The sequence below is a fragment of the Oryctolagus cuniculus genome, chromosome 13 (assembly GCF_051225735.1).
Source record: "Oryctolagus cuniculus isolate XC-2025 breed Fujian yellow rabbit chromosome 13, ASM5122573v1, whole genome shotgun sequence".
Lineage (NCBI taxonomy): Eukaryota > Metazoa > Chordata > Mammalia > Lagomorpha > Leporidae > Oryctolagus > Oryctolagus cuniculus.
In genome coordinates this window covers 65,912,362-65,934,807 of record NC_142879.1, presented here as the reverse complement: position 1 = coordinate 65,934,807, position 22,446 = coordinate 65,912,362, and the positions used below count along the sequence as shown (strand labels likewise).

Genomic DNA, 22,446 nt, shown 5'->3' with positions numbered 1-22,446 from the left:
CAGATTCTGTCCCGGTTGCCCCTCTTCCAGGCCAGCTCTCTGCTGTGGCCAGGGAGTGCAGTGGAGGATGGCCCAAGTCCTTGGGCCCTGCACCCCATGGGAGACCGGGATAAGTACCTGGCTCCTGCCATCGGATCAGCGCGGTGCGCTGGCCACAGCGTGCCAGCCGTGGCAGCCATTGGAGGGTGAACCAACGGCAAAGGAAGACCTTTCTCTCTGTCTCTCTCTCTCACTATCTACTCTGCCTGTCAAAAAAAAAAAAGGGGGGGGGGGAGAGCTGAAGTGAAATATGGCTGGTAGTTTGTGTCCATGACATGTTTACACGTCAGGTATTTGTAACTCACAGATCGCCAGTAATTGCAGAGCAGCCACATCCGTTTTCATTTTGCCAGTACTTTTTTTTTAACTTTTCTCTCCGAAGCTTTGGCAGAGAAGTTGATAAAATGTAAGGTTTTATCATGGCAGTAACTTCTACCACTGCTTTCAAGCTGGCTTTCCTTCAGAAGGCCTGTGATTGCTCTAGTGTGGGTCATTGTCAGCAGTCGATATGACATCCAGTACAGAAGGCAGCAGAAGTCGCTGGGTGCACGTGATGTGTGTTGGGGGGGGGGGCTGCGTGAACGACAGACACAGTCCCCGAGCCCTCAGCGTCCCCTCATCTCCCTGGGCCTCACGGATGCTGTTAGATTGTTCTCTGAGGATGCATGTCAACCAATCTCCCAGCCAAGCTCATTTCTAGAAAGCAGAGGGATCCTTGGCTGTTGGATCTAGTTTAGAGCTTTCCTAATTGACACTCAAGGAGTAGAACCTAAAGAGTAAGACAGGGCCAACTCTCCATTCAGGAAAAGAACTAAGTGTCTGAACTCCATCCAATGTTGTCTTCACTTAGACTGTTTGCTGTCTATCTCCTGTGGTCGGGTTACAGTCTTAGTTCACCCATAATCAACAACTGTTTTTTTCTTTGCTTGTTGATGTAGACAATAATTCTTAAGTCACTTAATCATTTGTCCTGAACTATAATTTCTAACTGAAATTTCTTTGGTGGCAGAACCCCATATAAGATTTTGAGGAGTGTGTGTGTATGTGTGTGTGTGTGTATGTGTGTGTAATACTGCGTTATCTGACATCTAATCAGTGAAGGAAGGGGGGTCCACCAAGGCCCAGGAATCTTTAATTTTTTAAGATAAGACTTTTTCATTTAATTTCCAAGAGATCATCTTATTTCAGAATCTAGAAATAAAACAAAAAGAAAAAAGGAAAAAGGAGATGACGATGATAGTGACTGTTATTCCGTTGTGTAAATGTGTATTAAACCACTACTTTGAGCTCATGCCTTATTACTTGAGTTTTCCAAGTATAGATAACCGGGAGCTAACACAAGGCTTTTGGTAGTAGGTCACATATAGCTTCTCTTGCTGCACTTTCCTTTGTAAAGCAGAGAAAGGAAAACATCTCTCCTGAAGTGATCCAGCCCTCTAAAGATACCCTGACTCTCTTTAGTCTTAACCACCTCGTTAAGATGCTACTTCTATGTTTCCAAGAAGATATGCTCATTGTGCAGCTGTACTGGGTAGTTCTAGTCCTGACATTAATGATTATATGAGAATGACCTAGCTTTTTGGTCTTAATTCTAGAAGGAAAATCAGGGATAGTCTGTCCATGGAACTGGGAAAAAAAAAAAAAAAAAAGGAAGAGTCAGGTCACCATGGGCCTACCCATTCCCCTGAATGCAGCAGCTTATCTACCCATTGCTTCCACCTTTAGCATATGTTTGTTTCCTCCACATTCTGACAGAGCTCTAGGTGATGACAGATTGGCTAAAGTCATCTGACAGTTTCCCAGACCAAGCCTCATTCCAACTTGGCTGTTTCTAATCTGGCTTAAGGATGAAACAAAATAGGCACTACCCATGATGTACTGCGCTTACTGATAAGGGGAAATGTGACACACACCTCACCACTGATCTGCATATAGTAGAACATGTATAAAGCCTGTGTTTTCTGCCACCTACTGGTCATATAACTCTGTGGTGTTTGTCACGTCTGGTTACTGGAGGGCTACTACCTGACCATGTTCCAAGGGTCCCTGTCTTTGGCCTCATTCTGGATTGTGTTACAAAATCCCTTGTCAGACTTGGCTTCAGCACCTGCCCCTGTGCTGGAAGTACTAGATGAACATGTAATGCACAGCTGCTTGTTCTCTGTCTGGAAAGTGAAGAAGCTGCTTGGTCCTTCCTCTGGCCCTGTTATGAGTCCCACTGTGCTCCAAGTCTGTGTGTGCCTCCACATCAGCATTAGCAGGTGTGGGTCTTTAGGAAATCAGCCATTTGTAGGTATCTCAATCTTTTCTGCGTCTGTAGATAGGCCTTGACCTGTGGGACACAGGCTAGGATAGCATTTGGACTCCCCAGGGTCACCTCATCTTCCATGCCTTCACAGTGGCCTTCTGGACACATGCCGTTGGGGTTAATCTGAATGAGAGTATCTTATGCTCCTGACTCATGAGCTTATTTTTTTTTTGTCAACAAAATATATTTTTTACATGTCACCACTCCATGGTAGACAAAACTGAAATAATAAAACAAAATGCTAGTTCTGGTGAGGCTTACAAATAGTTTTTAACAGCCAGCTCAGCATCACCTTTGTGCCTTTCTAGAAAACCAGGCATTTGAGAACTGAGGAGGAATCCTGGGGCCATGTCAGGGCTGTCCAGTGATGAACAAATTTTAGCAGTGCTACGGTAGGAGTCCCCTCAATAGATCAAGTACCTACACCTCTTCAGGTTCACAAATTGGTTTCAAGATTTCGTTCATCACCTACTATCATAAAACCTCTCACAGGCGAGTTGGTGTCTCTAGTTTCTGAAGCTCCTCACACAGCATCTTGGAGCTAACCCCCATTGAGCTCCATCCTGTCTTACTCTGACCCAGCCCAGCAGTGTCAGCTTACTTGGGCTGCCATAACACACTACTGTATACTGGATGGCTTAAGCAAAATATATTTCTTTTCTCGCAGTTCTGGAGGTGGAAGTCCAAAATCAAGGTGCAAAGAGATTTGATTTCCTTTGAGGCTGCTCTGCTCATTTTGCATGTGGCCACCTTCTTATATGGTCTGTCTTCTGTGCAGCACACCCCTCTTTGTGTCTCCTAGTCTCTTCCCTTCAGAAGGACACCCATCAGATTATATTGGTACCAACTCTACACATCGCAATTTAACTCAGTTCCCTCTTTAAAGACCATGTCTCCAAATACAGTCACATTCTGAGGTACCAGAAGTTAGGGCTTCAACAGATGAATGGATGGTGGAGTAGGCATAACTCAGCCCATAACCCTGGCTATATCCAGCCAAACGACTGCTTCCTGATTCTCCATTTCTTGAAGATATTAATCCTAAAGATTGTTTCACCTGCACTTATTTTTTCATGAGTTTGGATGCAGAGGAACTTAACTGTCTGACTTGGAAAATAATAAATAAATAATCAATAATTTATTGCCTTCAGGGCTGCCATTCAAACCTAGAGCCCCTAGGGGCTCCAGCCTTGCAGCCAGTGCCAGCATGCTTGGGCCTCTAAGACTGACTGCAGTAAACTTGGACACTCTGCTTGTGACCAGCCCAGTGGGTGCTTAGTTGGCAACTGGAGGATGCCTTCTCCCAGAAACCAGCATTCCAGGGATGCTGATTAGGATAGTGTAAAAAGTAGTTATGGCTTTGTTTATGTAAGTGCTCTGCTGCAATCATAAAATCAAATCCTTAAACTCTCAGTTGCCTACATCATAAAATAATATGTAAAGTAGAGATTCTGCTCTAAGAGATAATCTGCTACAAACACTTTCAGGTTCTTTTGGCCCACCTGTGGCTGACCAGGTGGTTAAGTATAAACAAGAACTGTATCCCTGTGTGCAGTGACATTTTGAGATCCTCAGAACCTTGGGAAATATACTGAGAAGGCCTGCAGCCTGAAGTTAGGTGACTGTACATTTGGCCAGAGTAATCTGTGACAGCTTGCCACCACTTGTATTTTACATTGAAGCTCCTCTCTTGACTCCTGTCCTCACCAAATCTTTTTTGCCATTAGACCCAGCAGTCATGCATCACTCCCATCATTCCTGGCTTCTGATCCTCTTTGCTAGTCTAGGACCCAGGAAACACACTTTTCCCTGTCATCATCAGGCAATGAACAGCAGGGCTTCCTATTCAAGACTGTTAATGATCCTGTATTATGGCTAGGATTGAATGCAGACCAAGGACTAGTCCACCATTTCCACTCCTAAAGAGGCATCCTCTTCTACCTTTGACATATCCAGGGGATATAGTTCCTCTGGTACACAAATGATACTGTTCATTCAGCAGTGACACCTCTAAACTGAATCCTTGTCCACACCACTTCTATCTGCCTCATTTGTCAATGAAATAGGTTCTGTCTCAATGGATTACCTAGCTACCCAAATGCCAGCTTATTTTTTGTTTGCTTGCTTGTTTTTGTTGGTTGGTTGGTTTTGTTTTGGAATGCATTGTTAAAGGCCTTTCCGCATTTCCACACCACGGATCCACTAGGAAGTACCTGGTCAAGCAGTGACCCAAGGTCTGGTAATAAGCACACTGTTGAGCTATTGCTCAGTTTCTAGGGATATCACCTAAGTGACTGTGCCACTGGACTGAACGTGAGGATCGTAAATTACTGACCTTGGCTGGAAATTGGAACATCCATCTGGTGGACTCCTAAGAAATAATGGGGAGTCTTCAAATTTTTATTTTAAAGCAAAGTGGAAAATGTTCTTCTGACACCACTTTCCACCATTTGCCCTTCACCAAATCCTGCTCTTTCTGATCCCTCCAAGCTCCTCCTCCAACACTCAAGTTGCCAGTCAAGGATCATGAGTTAGAGGACCATGCTGGATTCCCTGTGATAGCAGAGCAGCCCTCATTCTTGCACCTAATCTACTGGGAAAGGTCCAGACTAGGAACAGAGCCAGTAGATCCACTGCACACCTTTGGATGACTCCCTAGTGGAAGTTTTTCTCCAACCTGGAGGGCCCAGCCTTGTGCTTCCCTTGGTAGCCATATCCCAGGAAAGCAGAATGTATCGCCTATAGCTCTTACAGTCTGTAGATGCGCACATTCTGTAAAAGGCTTCCTTTTCCTGAAGTCTGATGATTCAGGTGCTGATTCTAAGAGCCATCTTTAGAATCCAACTGTTTTCTTGTCTAGCCCATGCTCCTTGGAGATTATTCTGGTTCCGGCACTCTTTCTCTACTCACTGTCTGCATTTGACACCCTCCCTTGCTGCCCATCCTTCCCTGGCACAGGCTCCCAGTTCTTTGCCCTAAATTGCATAGCTGTGGACCAACTCCATCCATTCCCAATCTACTATGGCTCTTAAGACACCAAGCTGGGCCAGGACACAGGAAATACTTTACTACATTTCCCTAATTTCCAATTAGCCCTCTTGAGGAAGATGACAGAAGTCACACTCCACTCTTGAGCTGTGGTCACCTGCACAGGAAGACATTTACTTGTGTGTGTTTACCAGGGTATATGTACTGCATATATGCTCTGAGAAATCACCTTTAATCTTCCTACTAAAGAAAGCTGTCCCAGAATGAAAACATTTTCTGTTGCAGTAAACTTTTTTTTTTTTAATTTTCACAAGGCATCACCAAGCACTTTGATTTTCCTGACAGAAAATCTTCAGTTTCTTATTACAACAAATTGTACCCTAAGCAGTAGGATATCAAATCCTAGGGAATCTTTTGGGATGCATTGAATTTCTCCTGTCGAATCAGTCTCTTGCTTGGCTGCCTCTGCAGCTACAAAGCTGCTGTCTATTTTCCTTTTCTCACCTCTTGGAAGAGAAAGTAACAGGGAAAATTCTATTTTCCCCAGTAGGGAGCCAACAGAAAGTCAGGCAAGCCTGAGAAATGGAACATGATGGATGTAACTTTGAAGACTCAAGAAGAATTGATTGAAACCCATTTTAATTTCATATAAAGGACATGCTATGTGAATTTTAAAAAATTCGATCTGCAGACTTGCGTGCTGTTTATCTGTGTATTTGGATTAAGGTCCATACTCTTTTCAGAGCTTCCCTAAGGTTAGGTGAATGGACCTCCAGTTAAATTGCACATATAAAACACATTTGTCAAACCCCATAAATTTGATCACTTACAGAAAACAGTGATAGCACTTATAAAGAACAGTAAGAGGTCCTTGAAAAAGTAAAAAATGGCACACAAATGGCTCCAAAAATTATTGTTTCCATTTTTTTGGCGTAATTTTGAGTAAGCGAACTATTCTCCAGAGGCTAGTTAGTATAGACCTCTGTGCTCATAAGAGTATGCTGGTTAGAAAAAACTGTGTGATATTCCCATCATTACATATATTCTTGGGAAATGGCCCCAGTGGGTGCTAGGAACAGGAGTAGCAAGAAAGCATTCAGCTGCAGCCCTGAACTAGGAGAAGGTGAGACTCTGGGAGCGGTGTGGGGAATGGAGACAGCACCTTGCTCTGCAGAAAATGAAACAAATGATGGAAATTGCTCTGGCTGCACAAAGGACACCAATCATACTAACATTGCCCTTCAGAATTAATGAGGAACAAATCTGCTCTCACTTGTAATGGGAAATATCACCGTAATATCTGCCCAAAGTAAGACAAATCATGTGCAGCAATCGTAAAAGCATCTGCCAGCCGTTTGTTAGTGTCACCTTTCCAGAAGAATAGGTGAAAGGACTTTAATAACTCTACCTTTAACTTTATTATCTTAAAAGTGATTTTTTTTTTCCAAAGTTTTATTTATTTATTTGAAAGAGAGAGAGGGAGAGAGAGAGAGAGAGAGAGAGAGAGATTTTCCATCCACTGGTTCACTCCCCAAATGGCTGCAATGGCTGGAGCTGAGCCAGACTGAAGCCAGGAGTCAGGAGTTTCTTCTGGGTCTCTCACATGGGTGCAGGGGCCCAAGCACTTGGACCATCTTCTGCTGCTTTCCCAGGTGCATTTGCAGAGAGCTGAATCGGAAGTAGAGCAGCCAGGACTTGAACTGGCACCCATATGAGATGCTGGCACTGCAGGCGGCCACTTTATCTGCTAGACCACAATAACAGCCCCAGAACTCTATTATTTTTTAAGAGCCTACTGTGGTCCAAACAACTTACTCATCCTGTAGTCCTCGCTGCTATGAAGAGAAGGATGTTAGACTGTCCCATTTTCTGTGGGAAGAGGTTGAAACTGAGATGTATGTGGCTTGCCCATTCCATGGCAGAGAGAAGGTTCAGACTTAACACTGTTATTTCCTTTTGGTTGTCATGTTTTCTTTAAGCATTTGAGTCAGCTTGAACCCAGATTTGTTTGATGATAAATGTATAGACTGTCAGTACCTGACAGAGGGCTGTTGTGGTTTTCCCACTGCAGCTCTCTGCCTTCCTGCTGCCTGAATCTCTAAGATTCTTTTCATTACAAGTGATGAGAAAATCCTGCTCAGAGTACCTGCGCACGGAGTGTGCTGCCGCATATCCGCATAGGTGTGAATCTCGTGTGAGAGAACCCAGGGTACATCTGGGTCGTTAGATTGCTGTCTGTCTCCCCTCAGCCCTCCTCCTGTCCCTGGGTCTGTTTCTCTCTGCTCTGCTCCTTCTTTTTATTGACCTCATTCTTTCTCAGTGATGATTTTCCCCATATTGTGGTAGGGAAGATGGCTTTCAGCACACCCTAGCTCTCTAGTTCTAGTTCTGTAAAAGAAGAGAATATTCTATTCCCTGCAGGTCCAGGGTTTTTTTTTTTTTTTTTTTTTTTTTTTAATGTTTATTTATTTATCTGAAAGGCAGATTTACAGAGAGATCTTCATCTGCTAATTCATTCTCCAAATGACTGCAACAGCTGGGGCTGGGCCAAGCCAAAGCCAGCCCAGGCCAAAGCCAGGAGCCAGGAGCTTCATCTGAGTCTCCCATGTGGGTGACAGAGACTCAAGCACTTTAGCTATCTTCTGCTGCTTTCCCAGACACACAAGCAAGGAGCTGGATTGAAAGTGGAGCAGAAGGGACTTGAATCAGTGCCCATATGGGATGCCAGCACTGTAGGCAGTGACTTAATCCATGCACCACAGTGCCAGCCCCTCTGGCTCTCATGACCATGCTTGCCTGTACCAACAGAGCTGAGGTGCCGTCAGGCCCACCAGTAACACAGGTTTGCAACAGGACAAACATTCTTTAAAAGCTTAGAGAGCAGGAGGGTGCTGGAGAAACCAGAAAAACAGATGTCTACTCTATTATTCTATACAGAGAAATAGCGTGGCAAAAATTTCAGAGAGCAGAGTGGAAGGTGGTAAAGAGAATCTGAAGGCTCTGTTGTGACAGAGAAAGAAGCAGCAGCTCTGCACCATTAGTTATGTGTTAGGAGTGAAATTCTGTTGACAGCATGGCATTTTATTTTTTATAATTAACTGAAAATCAGCACCATAGAAACTGATAGTGAGTAGAATAGTTAATGGGTGAGGAAGTGATGGAGACACTCAGTAACCGCGTGTTTTACCCAGACTGTTATGCAAGGGTACATGCTAGATGGCTTTATTCAGATTATGATGCAGATGGAATCACATCTTGACTTTTAGTCTGGATAAAAGCGGATATGTAGGTAGTCAGAGATTTAAGCAAGTACCTTGTGTTTCCTGGAAACTATTGAAACTCATTTGGGTGAAATATTCTCAGATGGTGATAATTCATTACACCTCTGCCTTTTTCTTGAGATAACTTGAAGTCATATAGTAAAGTCCAAAATATCCTTAATTTGCCTTTTTTTTTGTTTGCATGAAACTTTCATATTTAATTTTGTTCCCACATTACATATGATGGAAAAGCCAGAATTATCTGGCAGAATTTAATTCTTCCTTGGATCTAGTTCCATTTTTAAAATTGGATTCCTTTCTCAAATCTGATTACTCTAGCTCTACCTCTAGCTCTCTAGAATAACTTAAAACAATCTTACCAAGTCCTTGGTCACAAAGCTCAAAAGAATTCCCATTTCTTCTTAAGGTGCTCAACGAATCACCTTAATTTTGAGATGGTAGGCTTTCAAGTAAGTGTTACTTACAACCCTTCTCAGTGATGATAAAATACTGAGTTCCCATCATGGGGCACTCATCTGAACCTCTTGTGGTATATTTCAGTAAGTTACATTCTTAGTCTTAGAGAACATGGACATTTTAGTCTTTAGAATGCCCCAAATTTTAAAAGGTTTTTCTTTGTTTTATGTTAGCTGCTTATCTACCTGATGCCATAGAATAGAACATGTTAGATATCCTAGCCACCTCCCCCAAATGTTTTTCACTGTTTTTTAAATTGTATAATGACCAGTAGATTCATCCAATGGCATGCAACTGACAGGTACTGTGGATATTTAAGATGAAGGTAAGTAATTTTAACTATTTTTGCTATAATTTTATAGGAGAAATGGGCTGTAAAAGAAATCTCTATAAACCACAGAGAGCATTTAGAAAACTTTATATTTTATAGAGGGTCATTAATGTGTCCTTAATTCAAGATGTAAGATATATTGTTTACACAACCTTTGTTCTTCTCATACAAAGTTTTTGTACACTTTCCTATAGGTCAGCACTTTTAATGTTCCTTGTGCTGCTTATGCAGACTTGTTTTCAGTTTGCTTTATTTGCGCTTTTCAGAGAGTTGTCGTACTCATGACAGTAGTGTTTGTGGCACCATAAATGCCAAAATTCATGGGAAACTTTACAAGTCATTGTCTCAGTATTATTTCCCTTCAAACTGGGGTGGTGCCACAATAACCAGAGAAAAGTGGATGGCTTTTTTGAAGGCCATGTAGGTTTCATGACATCTGATCATAGTGTATTGCTTTAAGGGCACAGAAAAGCATTCTATCTTAACTTGCCTTATGTGAGCATAAATCCTTGTTGTGCAGAGTAGAGCTTATTTTATTCTATTACTTTGTATAATGAAAATAAGTCACATTCGGTGGGGGGGCTGGAATTTTTCTTTTCTTTTGTTTCTTCTTGAGAAACTCCTATGTAGAAATTAGAGCCACTCACTACCTTATGCTCTTGATTGTCCATGAGAATTACTTGTAGTCTCTTTTTTTATCCCATGTTGGAACGGCCCTCCTCTTCTAGATTGTCTCCCCTTCCTGATAATCATGGTATCAGGACAGTGAATGTGTAGTGTGTAACAGCAGATGTGGTGAGGTAATCTGAAATCCTGCAGGGTGGACTCAAAATCTCGGTAGTTATAGAATTATCTGTGGCTGAATTATTAGCATGGATTGTCAGAAGACTGCCAGGTTTGAGTAAGGAGGAGAAAGATAAGTGATATAAAAGTTAGAGAGATGAGGGGAAAAAAACTGCTCCCTTACTGGCATTAGTAATCTTCCATGTAGTTAATGGTCTAAAAATTATATTTACTTTTTAAAATCCAGGTTTGGTACTGGTAGCATAGAAATATTGACTTTTCTGTACATTCTTCATTGTCAGTTCCCAGAAAATAATTGTTAAGAGTTTATGAAACCAGATTAAATATCCATATTCACTTCAGCCTTATTTTTTCAAATAAAAATTTGAATTTTCAAAAAAAAAAAAAAAAGGAGGGGAGTGAAGTTCTGCAGGAACAAGCTCCTAGAATTGCAGAGGGAGCAGGAGAACCCTGCTGCTTGGGAAGAAGACTGTTAGCTGTAAGAGGAAAAGACGGCTTGGGAGACAGGTTGGGCCTACCTGTGGCAGAGAGGTTGCGTATGGACTAGTTGGCAATGCACAGCGCAGTCTGTGAAGGTTCTCCAGTCACATCGCGTTTAAACTGTTACTGGCTGTAAGCATTGAGAATACAGTGAGAAGACTGAATTCATTTTGAAAATGCTAACAGAAAAGTGTACCTTGATTTCAGCAAGGCATTGGAAGGTATCTCCTGGTACATTTCTTTTTCTTTTCTTCTTTTTAAAGATTTATTTATTTGAAAGCAGAGTTACTAAGAGAGAGAAGGAGAGGCAGAGAGAGAGAGAGAGAGAGAGAGAGAGGTAGAGGTAGAGGTCTTACATCCGCTGGTTCACTCCCCAGTTGGCCACAATAGCTGGAGCTCTGCAGATCTGAAGCCAGGAGCTTCTTCTGGGTTTCCCATATGGGTGCAGGGGCCCAAGGACTTGGACCATCCTCTACTGCTTTCCCAGGCCATAGGAGAGAGCTGGATTGGAAGTAGAGCAGCCGGGACTCGAACTGATGCCCTTACAGGATGCCAACACTGCAGGCAGCAGCTTAACCAGTTACGCCACAGTGCCGGCCCCCTGGTACATTTTCTATAGATGGAAAAATGTAGGCTAGTGAGGCTTAGTTATTCCTTGTAAACAGCTATTTCTGAACCATAGTCATTAACAGATAGGTTTCTTTGGGGAAATATATAATTGTGTGCCTCAAAGCTGCAATTTTTTTGGTTCTAAGTGAACATTATTATCAAAATAGTAATGAGATGAATACATAGAAGTTATGCATAATATATTTGCAAATAATTCAAAGGTGAGAACAATAGCAGTTTAAGGGACTGAACCAAATTCAGAATTACCTCCTTTATCAGAAACATTTAGTCAATGCCAACAATATGAGCAGAGAAAAATCTGTATTTAGAAACAAAAATAGAATAATAGCCTGGAGACATTTTTCTGATGTTTTAGAGTAGATTATTTTTGATTGCTGCACTCACATTAATTTTTCCAGTCTTTGTCTTAATAGAAGCTCAAATATCCTAGTTTAGCCAGAAAAAAAAAAATGACATCCCCCCTTGTCACATGACTGAAGTCAGACCAATTAGAGTGAAGGATGGTCCATTCTTGGGCTTCTGCTTCCAGTAGTAGAGGGAAGATTTCTGCTTTCCTGTTGCTCACCGTTAAAGAAGCTTGTGGCCTCAGGAACTGCAGACTGTTAGGTCTCTTGGGACCACAAAGAGCGAGAATAAAGACCAAACCAAGAAAGCCAAAGTGAGAAATGAAGACAGAGAAACTAGATCCTGGTCACATTGTAAAAGCATTGCCTGGGACCAGATTTACCTTTGTGCTGTGCTGTTGAGTTACATAAGCACTTAGCCTGATAAATTTCATCTTTTGTTAGCCAGTTTGAATTGGATTTCTTGGTTCATATAACATAAAACATATCTGAAATGATACATCTGAGGTGTTGAGGAGACCAATGCAAGCACGCTAATACAACCTCAGGCTACATTATTTTAGGTAGAATCTCAGCATAGGATTGTTATATGCATCCATCACTCTCCCTAGAGAGTATCTAGCTGAGGTGACCAAGATGGGGGCAGTCTGGTAGCCACGTTAAAGAAGAAATGGCTGGTAAGAATATAGATATTTTATGACAAGATAAAAGGAAACAAAGAATAATGGTGAGTTTTTGAACATTCAGGAAACCCTTGTATAGGAAGGAATAGTCTTCCTCATGGCTAGAGAAGGGGGAACTTAGAATCCTTGACATAGAATTAAGAGAGGGATGCATTTCATGCCAGGGTATTAGGAAGGACCATTTATAACAATTCAGGTGCCCAAGAATAGGAAGTTGTATTTTGAAAAGCAGTGAATTCCTCATCTTTGGAAGTGCTTAAACAATAAAAAGGTAAAAGTACATACAAAATTACCAAAAGTATTCTTTTTTTGGCCAGGAGGGTTGTTCAAGAGAGTTTTAATATCCCTTTCTAGCTTTGAGGTATTGAGGGTTTTTTGTTTTTGCTTTTAAGATTTATTTATTTGAAAGTCAGAGTGAAACTGAGAGATGGAGAGACAGAGAGATCTTCCATCTACTGGTTCACTCCCCCAAATGCCTGCAACAGCCAAGGCTGGATGAGGCCAAAACCAAGAGCCTAGAATTCCATCTGGGTCTCCTACTTGGGTGGAAGTGGCCCATGTTCTTGGGTTGTAATCCACTGCCTTTCCAGGCTCATTAGCAGAAAGCAAGATCGGAAGATCATCAGGACTAAGACCAGGCACTCTGATATGGGATACAATTGTCCTAATCAGTGGCGTAACCCACTTTTTCACAACACTGGCCCTAAGATAAGAGTTGTAAATCTCTTCAAAAATTTTCTCAGCCATAAATACAGTACAAAAATGGACCTCAGCTCTTACCAACATTTTTTTGTCAGTATCATAAAATATCTGAGGCAGACTAACTTTCTGAGTAAAAGAAATTTATTTTGGGAGGTCCAAGTCCAAACAGCATGCTACAGACTCTGGTAAGGGCCGCTGTTGGTTGCATTACATCAAGGGAGGAACACTTATGTCTCTTTGAGTGTGGGCTGTCTCTGACACTCTCTCTCTCTCTCTCTCTTTTTTTTTTCTCTCTCTCTCCCCTTCTCTCTCTCTCTTTTGCTCTCTCCCCACTTGTCATTTCTGTCTCTTTCTTCCTCTGACTGTAATCTTGGGGCCCTACCCAACTACCTAATCCAATCCAATCCAATCCAGTCCCTTCCAAAAGACCCCACCTCTAAACATCGTTAAGTTTCTACCCTCTTGCATAAATTTGGAAACCAAATTATATTCAAATCATGGTAGTTCTGATTCTCAGTTGCTTCTGTGATAATCCAGTTAAACATAACATAATCTCTGCCTCCTCTGACTGTTTAAAAATGAGTATCTTGTCTAGATTTGTAAGCTTGTTGTTTTTAAAAGTAATTTAGTGGCCAGCACCGTGGCTCAATAGGCTAATCCTCCACCTTGCGGCGCTGGCACACCGGGTTCTAGTCCCGGTCAGGGTGCCGGATTCTGTCCTGGTTGCCCCTCTTCCAGGCCAGCTCTCTGCTGTGGCCAGGGAGTGCAGTGGAGGATGGCCCAAGTGCTTGGGCCCTGCACCCCATGGGAGACCAGGAGAAGCACCTAGCTCCTGCCATCGGATCAGGACGGTGCGCCGGCCACAGTGGCCATTGGAGGGTGAACCAACGGCAAAAAGGAAGACCTTTCTCTCTGCCTCTCCCTCACTGTCCACTCTGCCTGTCAAAAAAAAAAAAAAAAAAGTAATTTAGTAAGTGATGGAACCAGATAATCTAAGCAATATTGCTTTGTTTTAATATATGCATACATGTTCATATATATGAAGTATGCTTTTGTGTATTTCTGATTAGCTGCATGGTGTGTGTTTTTGGTTTAAGTGAAATAGTAGCTGACTTCTAAAAAACAGATTTAATCTTTTAAAAACATCTAAGAGCAGGCATTTGGCCTAGGGGTTTAAGATGCCCACAGGCTACACTGGAGCTAGGTTCCATTCCCAACTCTAGCTCGTGATTCCAGCTTCCTACTAATGCAGACCCTGGGAGGCAGTAGTGATGACTCAAGTAATTGGCTTCTTGCCACTCATGTGGGAGAACTGGACTGTGTTCCTGCTTTTGGCCCTGGCCATTGACCATACTTGGGAACTCTCTTTCTTTGTGTATCTCAAATAAACATTTTTTAAAACTTTTATTTAGTAAATATAAATTTCCAAAGTACAGTTTATGGATTACAATGGCTCCCCCCCATAACTTCCCTCCCACTTGCACCTCTCCCTCTCCCATTCCCGCTCCCTCTCCCATTCTATTCACATCAAGATTCATTTTCAATTATCTTTATATACAGAAGATCAATTTAGTATATATTAAGTAAATATTTCATCAGTTTGCGCCCACACAGAAACACAAAGTGTAAAATACTGTTTCAGTACTAGTTATATAGCATTACTTCACACTGGACAACACATTAAGGACAGATCCCACATGAGGAGTAAGTACACAGTGACTCCTGTTGTTGACTTAACAATTTGACACTCTTGTTTATGGCGTCAGTAATCTCCCTAGGCTCTAGTCATGAGTTGCCAAGGCTATGGAAGCCTTTTGGGTTTGCCGACTTCGATCTTATTCCGACAGGGTCATAGTCAAAGTGGAAGTTCTCTTCTCCCTTCAGAGAAAGGTACCTCCTTCTTTGATGGCCCCGTTCTTTCCACTGGGATCTTGTCGCTCCCCCTCTTCGTGGGGGAGCAACACAGGACCCTGCGCTGTTCTTTCGTCTGCTCGGCCCTCCCCGGGTTTGCTGCTGGTTCTTCCCGGGTTGGCTACTATCCCTTCCACCTCCGTGGAAGGGCAGTTCCCCCTGGCCACATTCCCCACTTCCGCAGGGGAGCGGCACACCGCCGGCCGGTTCTCTCGGGGGCTGCACGGGTTCCCTTAGATGTTCCCCATAGATGTTCCTGGTGCATGCCGTCTCTCTCCTCCTTTATAGTCCTCCTCCGCCAATCCCAACTCGGCTGCCCACACGCCGAGTACGCTGCTCTCCAATCAGGAGCAAGTCCTACAGTTAATTGGTTGAACTGGAGGCAGCTGTGCGGAAGCTGTTTACTTCTCTCCCAGCGCCATATTGTGGGAGAGCAGATGCATAGAATAAGTCTTAATTCCAGTAACTCAGTCTAGTCCGGATTGCTCCCCACAGATCTCACTCCAGAGATCTTTCATTTAGGGTTGTTTGTTTGTTTGTTTGTTTTTGCCAGAGTGTCTTGGCTTTCCATGCCTAAAATATTCTCATGGGCTCTTCAGCCAGATCCGAATGCCTTAAGGGCTGATTCTGAGGGCAGAGTACTGTTTAGGACATCTGCCATTCTATGAGTCTGCTGTGTATCCTGCTTCCCATGTTGGATTGTTCTCTCCGTTTTTGATTCTATCAGTTAGTATTAGCAGACACTAGTCTTGTTTGTGTGATCCCTTTGACTCTTAGACCTATCAGTGTGATCAATTGTGAACTGAAATTGATCACTTGGACTAGTGAGATGGCATTGGTACATGCCACCTTGATGGGATTGTATTGGAATCCCCTGGCACATTTCTAACTTCACCATTTGGGGCAAGTCCAATTGAGCATGTCCCAAATTGTACATCTCCTCCCTCTCTTATTCCCACTCTTATATTTAACAGGGATTACTTTTCAGTTAAATTTAAACACCTAAGAATAATTGTGTGTTAATTACAGAGTTCAACCAATAGTACTAGAACAAAAAAAAATACTAAAATGGATAAAGTATTACACTGTACATCAACAGTCAGGACAAGGGCTGATCAAGTCACTGTTTCTCATAGTGTCCATTTCACTTCAACAGGTTTCCCCTTTGATGCTCAGTTAGTTGTTGCCAATCAGGGAGAACATACAATAACATTTTTAAAAATACTTTTTATATCTAAACTTACAGCTTTGCTTGGGGAATGGAAGATATGATCCACATCCAGTAGATCCACATCAATAACAGACATGGTTGTTTTCAGTAGCAGCCACCTTTAAAAAAAAAGAAAGATTTGGGCTGGTGCCATGGCTCACTTGGTTAATCCTCCACCTGTGGCTCCATATGAGCTCTGGGTTCTAGTCCTGATTGCTCCTCTTCCAGTCCCGCTCTCTGCTATGGCCCGGGAAGGCAGTGGAGGATGGCCCAAGTGTTTGGGCCCCTGCACCCACATGGGAGACCAGGAAGAAGCACCTGGCTCCTGGCTTTGGATCGGCACAGTGCCGGCCATGGTGGCCATTTAGGGAGTGAACCAACGAAGGGAAGACCTTTCTCTCTGTTTCTCACTCTAACTGTCTATAACTCTACCTGTCAAAGAAAAAAAAAGAAAGAAAGATTTTAGCATATTATTTGAAAGGCAGAGTTCAAGTACTTAGGTCATCTTATGCTGCTTTCCCAGATACCTTAGCAAAGAGATGGATTGGAAATGGAGCAGCTAGGACTCAAACCAGCACCCATATGGAATGGCAGCATTGCTGGTGGTGGCTTAACCCACTGCATCATAGCATCGACCCCCACAGCCACCTTTTTAAACATGGTGTGTGCTCTGTTGATTTGTCAAAGTCCCCACCAGGCTAGCGTTACTAATCTAGATCCTGTTTACCCCAATGGACTTGTCATTGTGTCACCCCTGCCCAAGATATTGCTGTCAGATCTCAGATCTCACAATACCAAGTATTAAGATGTGGAGGCATTTTGTACAAGGCCTTCTCAGACCAAAAGAACACAAAAGGAAACATGTGCTTCATTCTTAACCATGAATTTTCCATGAGAATAATAATGTTTTTGTTTAAAGGTTAATATAAAATGTGGAGTTACTATTAAAGATGAATGAATAGACTATAGAATCTGCAGATTTATAGACATACTCATGTAACATCTGGGTGGAAGCTAAATGCTTCTCTCATTAGTTCCCCTGTGATCAGTTTCTAATAAGTATTATCAAAGACCTCTGTTCTTAAGAGCCTGCAGTGCAAGCCCCTGCCTCCATTCCTCTTGAACAAAGTTTCCTAAAGTATGTTCTGGATAATTACTCTCTTGACTTGACAAGAAAAGAGGATCCCAGTCAAATGAATTTGGGAAAAGCTTAGGTTAAATAATATGGATTCAGTCCAGTTTGCTGAAAAATCAGTTATTGAAAACCACTTCCCCATAGTTCAGATCTGCCAAGAGTTGCCAGATACACCAGATTTACCAGTGGTGATTCAGCAGTTTCATCAGAAACATTCAGTCTGGATTACTGATACGGAAGAATGCTTTTCCAAATATTAACGCAACAAATACTGAGATGTTTCTTGAGCTATTGGATTAAAAAAAAAATCCTGGAAACACTAGAAGACTGGCTGAACAGAATCCAGTGTTCTTTGGAGAGTTCCTCTTTGAAACACAATTTTCTTTCTAGAGCTTTGGCATTTCCTATATGACAGGATTGTGTCAGTTTATTTGATTTATTTTATATGCTTTTAAAACATTATTTCCAGGGGCTGCCACTGTGGCGCAGCAGGTTAAAGCCCTGGCCTGAAGTGCCAGCATCCCATATGGGCACCAGTTCTTGTCCTGGCTGCTCTTCTTCCAATCCAGCTCTCTGCTATGGCCTAGGATAGCAGTGAAGGATGGCCCAAGTCCTTGGGCCCCTGCACCCATGTGGGAGACCTGGAGGAAGTTCCTGGCTCCTGGCTTCGGATTGGCGCAGCTCCAGCTCTTGCAGCCATCTGGGGAGTGAACCAACGGATGGAAGACCTCTCTCTCTCTCCACCTCTCTCTGTAACTCTGTCTTTCAAATAATTAAAATAAATCTTTAATAAAAAACATTATTTCCAAAAAATACATTTTGAATATTCCTTCACTACCCTAAATAGCTTATTAACCTTAATTTTCTATGTCTATGAATAGTTTAAATTAGATTTAAATTAAATTAAAATTCTGATATCCTTGGTATGCTTTTGAATTTACATTTAATTTAAATGTGTAATTGCTGGAAATACTAAATTAAGGCTGATGGGCCATTGGGGGATTGAGGGAAAAAAAGCTTAAAATGCTTGAAATTTTAAGCAAAACTGAAAATGATGTTCAAAACATCCTAAAGAAACCAAGGCAGTCTAAACAATCTTACTTCTGGCAAATTATTCACTTATATTAATTTATACATCAATTTTGTGGATGCTTAGTATTCTTTTGTATTCTTTTACCATTTACACATTCTTATTATAACTTTGAAAATGTTCCCATTACAGATAATAAATCTTGAAGAATAAAAGACAGTTGGTAAATTTACTAAGTTCAAAAAAATCAATAATTCATCATATTTATCTTTCAGTGAATTGACTTGCATTCGCATAACATTAAACTATTTCTTCTACAAAACTCCTTAGAACTTTTAATAAATTAATATACATTTTGAATCTCCAAAAGGAACATTTAGAATAAAAAAGCATTACCCAAATTTAAATAAGTGAGACTCCTGATTTGTGAAGGAGTAAGTTTTATGCAATACAGTTCTTTTATTTTTTTTTAATTTCTTGACAGGCAGAGTGGACAGTGAGAGAGAGAGACAGAGAGAAAGGTCTTCCTTTTCCATTGGTTCACCGTCCAATGGCCGCCACGGCCGGTGCTCTGCGGCCGGCACACTGCGCTGATCTGATGGCAGGAGCCAGGTGCTTCTCCTGGTCTCCCATGGGGTGCAGGGCCCAAGCACTTGGGCCATCCTCCACTGTACTCCCGGGCCACAGCAGAGAGCTGGCCTGGAAGAGGGGCAACCGGGACAGAATCCGGCGCCCCGACCGGGACTAGAACCTGGTGTGCCAGTGCCGCAAGGCGGAGTATTAGCCTAGTGAGCCACGGTGCCGGCCGCAATACAGTTCTTGTTCCTTCTATCCGTGAAGAGTTGGTTCCTGGACCCCCATTGAGACTCCGGAATCCATGGATGCTCAAGGTTTTAGTGTAAAATGGCCTAGTATTTGCATGTGAGCTACACATACCCTTCCATGTACTAAGTCATCTCTAGATTATTAATAAGTCCACTACAATGTAAGTACTAGATAAATGGTTGTTATTGTTTAGGGAACAATAGAAAAAAATGTATGTAAATGGTTGGTACAAATGTAGATATTCTGCATATTTTTGATGTGCAGTTGATTGAACCTGTAGATTCAAAACCCACCCTTGCAGAGAACTGACTGTATACTTTGGGGGCGGCTTTTCTGGTATCAGGGGCTGGCTCTCTATAGGACGCTGGGCTCTATGTTTTGAAGTTCTATGAATTGAAGTAAGAGTTTAGTCTAGAGGCTTCAGACACTGGTTGGGAAATCCATATGCCATATTGGGATACCTGCATGCAACCCCCAGCTCTGGCTTCCAGTTACAGCTTCCTGCAAATGCAGATCCAGGGAGCAGCAGGTAATGGCTTAAGTAATTGAATCCCTGACAGCACAGTGGAAGACTAGGATTGACTTTTGCGTTCCCAGCTTCAGCCTAGCCCTGTTGTCACAGGTGTTTGGGGGAGTGAACCAGCTGATGGACGCTGTATGTATCTGTCTATATGAAGAAAAAATGTAAAGAAATTGGATTTTTAAAAATGTTTGTTTATTTGAAAGTCAGAGTTACACAGAGAGTACCAACTGAAATATTGGAGTCTGCGGGCTGCTCGCCTCTGGCCCACTTTCACCTGATTCTCAGGGTCTGTGTGGTACTCCGTGCCTCTTGCCCCCACCACACTCCTCCTCTCAGAACGAATCCACCGCAACAGTCCAGACCTTCAATTGATTTTTAAAAAGATTTTTTATTGTTATTTATTTGAAAGGCAGAGTTACAGAGAGAGGGACACACACACACACACACACACACATAATCTTCATCTTTTGTATCACTCCCCAGATGGCTGCAACAGATTGAAGCCAGAAACCTGAAACTCCATGTAGGTCTCACATGTGGGTGGCAGGGGCTCAAGGACTTGGCCATCTTCCACTGTTTTCCTAGGCACATCAGCAGGGAGCTGGATTGGAAGTGGAGCAGCTAGGATTTGAACCAGCATCGGTATAGGATGCTGGCATTGCAGGCAGCAGCCTCACCTGCTACGCAACAATGCTGTTCCCTAATTAAATTTTTATATTTAAGAAAATTTATTCTCAGTTTTCCTGGGTCTTTCTTGCTCTTGAATGATTCCTTTTCCATAGCCCCCTGTTCTTATTTTTTGTTGCAACATCTTGAAACTCTAAGAATTTTTTTAAATGCTATTTCTTAAATCTTTCTCCTATTTATTTGTTCTAGTCTGCTTCTTGTTGTAACTTTATCTTGAAATTTTAGGTTCTTCTTGGTTCCCCATTCATATTTTAACTGACAATATTGAAATATATATCAGGTACCATAAAACTCATCCATTTAAAGTATATAGTTTAGTGACATTTAGTATATTCATGTACTTGCATGTCCATTACCACAATCAAGTTTAGGTCATTTTCCCTTCAAAAACCCCGATTGTCCTCAACTGTTACTTCCCAGTCCTCTCACATACACCCTACCCTTGAGCCCCAGGCAAATGCTTTCCATTCGTATTTGAAGATGAAGGATTGGACAGGCTGGCTTGTTGTGTGTGGGATTCAACATGGAAGTCATTAAGGAGACAGTGGTTGTGAAGAAGGCAGAAGTTGAGATCACGTACCAGAAAGCCAGATGGCGGATCAGGATCTTAGCCTCCAGAGGAGCTGGCATTGCACATAGCAGTCAAGCCACTATGGATCTGCTTCACCTCTGTGTTCATGATTCAAGAGGCGTCGCACCTCTCATGGTGAGGCAGTGCCACCATGGGTGGGATCATGCCAGTTTTGTTCACAGCTCTAATGCCCAAACCTAGCATACAGTCTAGTATATGGTATTGTGTATTTGTAGAATACTCTAGTGTCGTGCATTTCTATAATGCTTTACAGTTTAAAATGCACATTTATAGATGTATGTCACTTGAGATGGGCAGGTGCACAAAGGCACATGCACCATGGCACTAATGAGGCTTAGACTGCAGGCCCTCCATTTGCAAGAACCTCTTCCAAAACCCTGCTACTAATTCTGTGTTTGTCAACATCACATGCATTCTTTAAAAGAAGACCTAAAGGCCAGTGCTGTGGCGTAGCAAGTAGGGCTGCCACTTGCAGTGTCAGCATCCCATATGGGTGCCGGTTCAAGATCCGGCTAGTCCACTTCTGATCCAGCTTTCTGCTATGGCCTGGGAAAGCAGTGGAAGATGGCCCAAGTTGTTGGGCCCCTGTACCCATGTAGGAGACCTGGAGGAGCCTCCTGGCTCATGGCTTCGGATCGGCCCAGCTCCGGCCATTGTGGCCATTTGGGGAGTGAACCAGTGGGTGGAAGACCTCTCTCTCTCTCTGCCTCTGCTTATCTGTAACTCTGCCTTTCAAATAAATAAATAAATTTTTTATTAAAAAAAAGAAGGCCTACAACATGGTGCTTTTAGTGTCAGGCATCAGGAAGCTTCACCCAAGATTCATGTGTCTAGATAGAGCAGAAGTTATTCATCCCAATTCAGGACTGTAAGTGCTGTGGCTCCGAGAATTGAGTGCCTTGCCCAAGGCCACACATCCAGTGAGGGACAGAATGTTTCACACCTGAACAACCCTTCCTACTGCTTGTCCTCTTCATATCCCCATGATGAAGGTGTGGCTTCTGATTGATGACTGTGCCCCAGACTCCAGCCACAGGGAATAGTGTAAGAGCTGTGTTCTGCTCAGGGAGACCTTGGTGATGAGATATGAAATACCATTGAATGTATTTTTTCTGAAAAGCAGGAATCCTGAATCCTTCTCTTCACTTCTGTTTCTGAATGAGACTTTTAATCTCAGCTTGTTTCGTGGTCTTACAATAAAATGTAAGATCTACAGGGAATGGGAAAAAACATATCATGTTTTCAACCGCCAACTAATTGGGTGATGCTCCTAGGTGGGAAAATCAATGTCTGCCCTGCAGAGGGGAATCATGCATTCTGTTGCACTGTGCCGCTTTCGTCTTTGAAACTTAGCTTAGCTTCCATGCTTTTCAACTTTACAATTAGGTGTATTTCATGCTTGCCTTTCCCCAGACAGAGCGTATGTGTTTGGGGTAGAAATCTGAGCCGAGGGCCTGGCGCTGTGGCATAGTAGGTAAAAGCCACCG

The 22,446-nt window shown here is 42.5% G+C and overlaps 1 protein-coding gene across 7 annotated transcripts in view; it reads left to right on the top strand.

The window, feature by feature from the left end:
- The window catches only part of SMYD3 (SET and MYND domain containing 3), a 780,787-nt gene that overhangs the window by 666,088 nt on the left and 92,253 nt on the right, over positions 1-22,446 (top strand). The window lies entirely within an intron of this gene.